General features: G+C 40.7%; 1 long non-coding RNA gene across 2 annotated transcripts; it reads right to left on the reverse strand.

The window, feature by feature from the left end:
- Nucleotides 1-549: 549 nt before the first annotated feature.
- LOC148790533 (uncharacterized) lies at nt 550-6392 on the reverse strand. 2 transcript variants are annotated; one of them, XR_016077236.1, is made up of 4 exons: nt 2051-6392; nt 1878-1947; nt 1221-1247; nt 550-835 (listed from the first exon to the last, which is right to left on the reverse strand). It is a non-coding gene; the product is annotated as an uncharacterized LOC148790533 (long non-coding RNA). The 2 variants fall into 2 exon arrangements; XR_016077235.1 differs by lacking the exon at nt 2051-6392 and having other exon boundaries at nt 1878-2036.
- Nucleotides 6393-6647: the final 255 nt, after the last annotated feature.

Consider the following 6647-nt stretch of genomic DNA (forward strand, 5'->3'; position numbering starts at 1 on the left):
TCAGCATTCCTATCTCTCTCCCATTCCCTCATTTTCCCTCTCTCTCTCTCTCTCTCTCTCTCTCTCTCTCTTGGTGTGCTTTTTGTTTCATTGTTAGGCCACTGCAACTCCTCTCTTTGTTGAAGATAGCAGGGGAGTTACAGTCATGAAGCTCTCTTCTTCATCTTACATGAATCCAGCAAAGAATCAGGTCAAGAAAGTACTTTTCTTACTATTTTCCCATATATAAAACCAAACAATGAAAAGTTAAATTTTTACACCTTCCCATCCCATCCCATATTTTCCCATCCCACCCAAATCTTCCCACAAACCAAACGGAGCCTTAATTTAGCAATCGTATCAATCATCATGATTTGAACCTTGGCCAGGGATCTCTCATCACGGACCTAGCAATTCACTCCCTCGTACGATTATTCACATTTGTAAATTGAAATGAATTGCTTGTGTTGGGATCATTGCTCGGTAAAACTATACTATATTGGACTGAAAAGGAGTAGAAATCTAGAGCAACCAAAAATCAAGTACAATTCGTCCTCCTACGAACCCAGATAGCCAAGAGGCCCAAGAACAACATTGGGTAATTTTGAAATATGGTTTTTACATGATATAGATCTCAATAATACAGGATTTGTCATTAACATGATGCATTTGAGGCTCATAGAACCCCATTGAGTCCCAAAGAAATTAAAAAAATAATAATAAAAGAAAAAGAACAAGGCGAACCAAAGGCCTTAAAAACATGTATATTTCTGAACTCAAAACTCCAATGGGTTATCACTAATTCACTACAAAAGCTTCAGTCCACCAGTTACATTATCAACGGAAACGGCAGGTCCTGCAAAAATGCACAAGTTATTAAATACATTATGTCAGATTTTGAAACTGGTTAGTTTAGTTTCAGCTTACGAAGTTAATAAAATAAAATAAAAAAAGCAACATCCACAGAATAATAATGTTTTTCATTTTGATCGTTAATACACCTGAACTATGAAAACAATATAGACAAAAAATCGATGCCATTTTTTTTCATCAGTAACAAAATCAAAGGAATTTATACGGATCATATTAACACAATTGGGAGAACATAAAATGGGTTATATACCAAGTTACCAACTTTTGTTAGAAAAATGTTGGTTAATGAGAAAACATGACTATGTTGAGCTTATTGGCTTAAATGAAGACCAAATCCAATAGAATATAACAAAAAGAAGGCAACTTACCAAGAATAGCCATCACTGTCCGTGAATCTGACAGACAGAAGAGATGAAACAATTAATTGAACTACTAGGAAAACTGGTCAAAACATAAACACAACCAGGATTCATAAACTGGATAAAACTATTAAAATTTAGAGGCACTATACTAAACATTTGTTAGATACTTATGCTAGGTGTGGCCTGTACTTCCAAAACTAGGAGTGCAAGTTGGGTATCCAATTTGAAGAAATTACACTGCATTGGGGGGAGGGGGGTCATTCAAATTTTAACAAAATCCCAACCTGTGCCTGCCCAAGCTGGACCCCTATCCAAACTGGCTTTATTAGCTATTGCAGAGACCATTTTGGGCTCTCTACGGCAAGGGCACACCTGCACAAAGTGTCAGATATTGAATTTTCAACGATGACACAACACAGTATGCTTCTACTCTCTCTTTCCTCATATTTCCTGCGTAAAAGTCGGGTATCACTTGGCTCTCAAAACATTAGACATTTATTTCCTATTGGCCTCTAGTCTTCCAGCAATTGTTTGGAAGAATTGACATCTTGCATTTCCAAACAGCCCTTAATGTTAACAGTCAAACTGCCAATGCTACATCACACTTCAGAAAAAACTTGATCAATATATAACTCAGGAGAGAAGCCTGTACAAATCTCTTACTTGGTGCAATCTGAGTTCTCCCTGCATCAATTGTAATATGGGTTGGTAATTTGAGTGACTTAGCCCTTCCCTGTCACAATAAACAAACTATGAATTGGGAACAAGATATGGAAAGAATAAAATTGCATTAAAAAATTTTCTTCTTTGGTAAATAAAAGGTGCATGAAGTATACTTAAGCCATGCACTTTCACTTGCCACCACATATTACTTCTTAGTTCTTATTATGTCACGTGACCAAGGTGCCACCCACAAATGAACAATAACCTGAAGTATCTTGTTCATGACTGATCTACCCCCAATTGACATTAATATACACTTCAATGCAAAGATGTCCATGGTTAGTGAAAGCAACACTGAATTTGGAAGAAATTAACAGAAAAATATAAAAGAACAAGAGAGAGTACAAAACAATGCAATGGAGAGAAAGAGAGAGAGAGAGACCGCCGATCAGAGGAGAAAGAACAATCTCCCAGTTGACCAGATCTCTATTTATATTATCATATCCAGCTCTATTTAAAATAAAATATTAGACATTTAGGCCCCTTAAACTATAATAGCAAAAAGACAATACCCATGTCCCAAGTAAACAAATGACTATAAATAAAATCATAAAGAAACAAGAGGCAATTAGGTCATTCCTAATATTCTCCCTCAAGCTGGAGTTTATATATCATATAATCCCAGTTTGCTTATGATGAAATCTATCCTCAACCTCCATGGTGTTTCAATTAATAAATTAGTAACTTGATCCTCTGACTAGATAAAGGGGGTATCCACATCACCACCTTGAACCTTCTCATGACAACATGACAATCAACCTCAATGACTAACAGGGGTGCAAGTTGGGTACACCATTTGAAGATTTTACACTGCATCGGACCCAGGTTTTCAAACCGGTCCATTCAAATTTTGACAAAATCCCAACCTGAGCATGCTTAAGTTGCACCCCTAATGACTAAACGTGTTATGTCCACATCAACAAAGGTGCAATATGCTGAGGTAGATCATCTATCATCCACTGATCCAACCCAATCAACATAAGTGTAGGCTTCAATCTTGAGATGTTCATGGTTTGCAAATAGTAATCCCTTACCTGGGCAACCCTTCAGGTAACATAGAATCCTATCAACTGTCTACATATAAGTGGTTCTACACATGCATAAACTGGCTCACAACACTAACGGCATAGGAAATGCAAGTCTTGTCAACCACAAATAGAGAAGTTGGCCCACCAATCTATGATACCAATTCTTGTCAGGAAGCACCCCACCATCATAGCACGTAACTTATGGTTAGGATCATTAGGGGTTTTGTTAGGACTCCTGGAGCAGAACAGCCAAAGTTGGTTAGCCAGATTTACAAGAGAAGGCCATGTCAGCTTCCTAGAATAACAACCCAGCCACTTGCAACAGCTGAGGACAACTTGCTTGCAACTAGCACAACAGCTGTTAACAGAAGGAAAGATTAAAGGTTGTAACTAACTTAAGTCGTAAACAGTATAAATAGCAAGATATGAGCAACAAAGAGCCCCGTGTTAGGTAGGTTCCTACCATTTTGCTATCAAAGTTACCATGCCTAATACCAGGGCAATGCCGGTGAACACTCAGATAGATCAAATGGAGGTGGAAATCCATCGGATATTGGCAAACATCAAGGAAATGAAAGAGGCTTCACCGCACTACTCAATAGGTTAGATCGGATGTCAAGAAATAACAAGGCCAAGAGGAGCAGAGCAATGAGAATAGCCACCGAAGTGGATCTGGGGCAGTTTGAGCGAGAAGAAAGGGTTTTCCCATTCTCTAGTGGCAACCCTACACTTTGGATCCTTCAAGCGGAATGCTATTTTGATTACAATGAGATTTCAGGACAAGATAGAGTTGCCCTGGCTTCTATGCATTTGGAAGGGGAAGCAATCTTGTGGTACCAATGGTATTGAGGGACACCCTTGGCAATCTTGGGTGGATTTCACGAATGTCTTGTGCATTTGATTTGGATCGCTGGGCTTTGAGGACTACGATGAAAGCTTGGCGAAATTACGACAAATGGGGTCTGTTAAAGACTATCTAGTCAAATTTGAGAAACTGGCTGTGCGAGTCGAAGGCTAGCCATAAAAGGCAATGGCGGAAAGCTTCGCCAGCAGCTTGAGCGAAGAACTGTGGTTGGAAGTAAGGGCGATGCCACCTACTTCTGTCCTAGACGCAACAATCTTGGCAAGATTATATGAAGACAAGATGGTGTGAGCTAGAAGAATAAACCATCCATGGGGACCAGTGATCAGACTGACAATGCCAAATGAGGAAATATTAGGAAAACCCGACAAGTCCGGCCCAAGCCCAATCATCCCCTTCAAACAATTATCGTGGGCCGAAATGCAAGCCCTAGAGTCAAGGGTCTCTTCTACAACTGTGAAGAAAATTTTGGTCCTGGCCACCGTTGCAAGGTCACAACAAGTGGTTCTTCTCCAAACAAAAACCGAGGATTCCGGAAACTAGTTGCAGTGAATCAAATCTAGGCCAAGGATGGGAACTATGCCCAATGGAAACACCAGAAATATCATTAGAAGCTCACACCGAGCTTGCATCTCCACAGACAATGAGAGTAGCTGGATTAATCAGAGGGCACCACACGCCAATCCTCATAGACAAAGGTAGTTCCCTTATTTTCATAATTCAAGTCCTAATGGATAAGTTATTTCTTGTTTAGCCAACAACAACCTTTATGGCGCATGTAGCCAATGGTAATAACCTATCTTGTCACAGTATATGCACAAGCTTGTCACTTAAAGTTCATGGGCACCAATTTTCAGTGAACTTATACCCTATTAATCTCAATGGAGCAAAAATTGTATTAGGTATCCAAATGGTTGAGGCACTTAGGCCCAGTGGTCTATGATTAGGCTCACCTCACAATCGACTTTAGGGGACCCAGATCTTTCACTTCAAATTGAGAGAGGCAAGGAATTCCTTCAACATTTGTATTTTTGTGCTCCAGTTTCCTGTAATGATGATATCATCCGCATACACTATCAACACAGCCACTTGTTCCTAACATCTCTTCAAAAAGAGAGTGTGATCAGACCAACATTGTTTGAACCCTACTTGCTGAACCGCCATATGAAATTTATTGAACCATGCTCTAGGAGATTGTTTTAAACCATAGAGGGACGGACTTTCTTAGCTTGCACACCTTATTTTCACTTCCTTTGGCACAAAAACCTGGGGATTGAACCATGTACACCTCCTCCTCCAGATAAAAAAGCATTCTTTATATCCAATTAATGCAATTCCTAGTCAAGGTTTGCAGCCAATGATAAAAGAACTCGAATTGAGTTCATCTTAGCTACTGGAGCAAGCGCCTCATCATATTCAACAACATAGACTTGAGTGTATCCTTTAGCTACCAGCCTTGCTTTGTACCTATCAACTGTCTCGTCTGCCTTGTGTTTTACTATAAACACCCACTTACACCCCACTAGGTCTTTCCCTTTTGGAAGATCCACCAACTCCCTTGTTTGATTCTTATAGAGGGCATTAATCTCCTCCGCCATAGCATCTGTCAAAGGAAGTTGGCAGTCCTGAGCATGTCGTGTGGCGCAAGGAGAATGCCACAGTCATGTCTTGGTTGCTGGCCTCCATGACTCCTCGGGTGGCTAGAACTGTTCATCATTTCCCCACAACCGCTAAGATCTAGGAGAAAGTATCCAAGACCTACGGCCAGAAAAAGAACAATGCTAGAATCTACAGATTGAACCAAGATATTGCAGCTCTAAGGCAAGGAGACATGTCTGTGGCAACATATTTTGCAACCCTAGAAGGCCTTTGGGAAGAGCTTGATCATCACTTGATATTGGATTGAGAAAATGCCAGGGACAATGAGAGACATGACAAGCAAATTGAAGAGAGCAGAGCCTTCAAGTTTCTGGCTGGCCTAGACCCAGTATATGAGGGTATAAGGTCACAAATTCTAGGGAGAGATGAATTACCGGAGCTTCACCATGTCTATTACCTAGTGAGGAATGAAGAAGTCAGGAGAAGGGAGATGCAAGTTGACTCCCAGACACAGTCAACTGAACTATTTGGAGAACATTCAGCCCTAGTCTCCACTAAGGGAAATAGATATCCAGACAAGAAGTCCCTCAAGTGTACCCATTGTGGTGGTGAGAAACACACAAAGGAGAAATGTTGGGTCTTGTATCCTCATCTGAAGCCAACTGCTTTGAGAAAGGACAAAAGACAACATAAGGGTGACACAGCAAGTGGGAATCTTGCCACCAACAACAGTAGTGACAACTCACAAAGTACTCTGACAGTGTCCTCTTCCTCCATAGGGCAGGCTGCCGACTCCTCTGGACCAAGTACTTTGGGCTTCACGGCTAGTGAGGTAGAGATTCTCAGCCGGGCATTAGCCCGTCTGAAGAACAATTCTTTAGCTTCCACCTCTCTTGCCAGATCAGGTACAGTCTCTGCCTTTAGTGCAACTAGTTCCATTGATTCCACCTCTTGGGTGATTGATTCCGGAGCAACTGACCATATGACACATATGTCCTTATTCTCTTCATATCATTTGCCCTAAACCCTAAACCCTAAACCCTAAACCCTAAACCCTAAACCCTAAACCCTAAACCCTAAACCCTAAACCCTAAACCCTAAACCCTAAACCCTAAACCCTAAACCCTAAACCCTAAACCCTAAACCCTAAACCCTAAACCCTAAACCCTAAACCCTAAACCCTAAACCCTAAACCCTAAACCCTAAACCCTAAACCCTAAA

The sequence above is a fragment of the Nelumbo nucifera genome, chromosome 6, assembly GCF_055504915.1.
Source record: "Nelumbo nucifera cultivar China Antique chromosome 6, China Antique-T2T, whole genome shotgun sequence".
NCBI classification, from domain to species: Eukaryota; Viridiplantae; Streptophyta; class Magnoliopsida; order Proteales; family Nelumbonaceae; genus Nelumbo; species Nelumbo nucifera.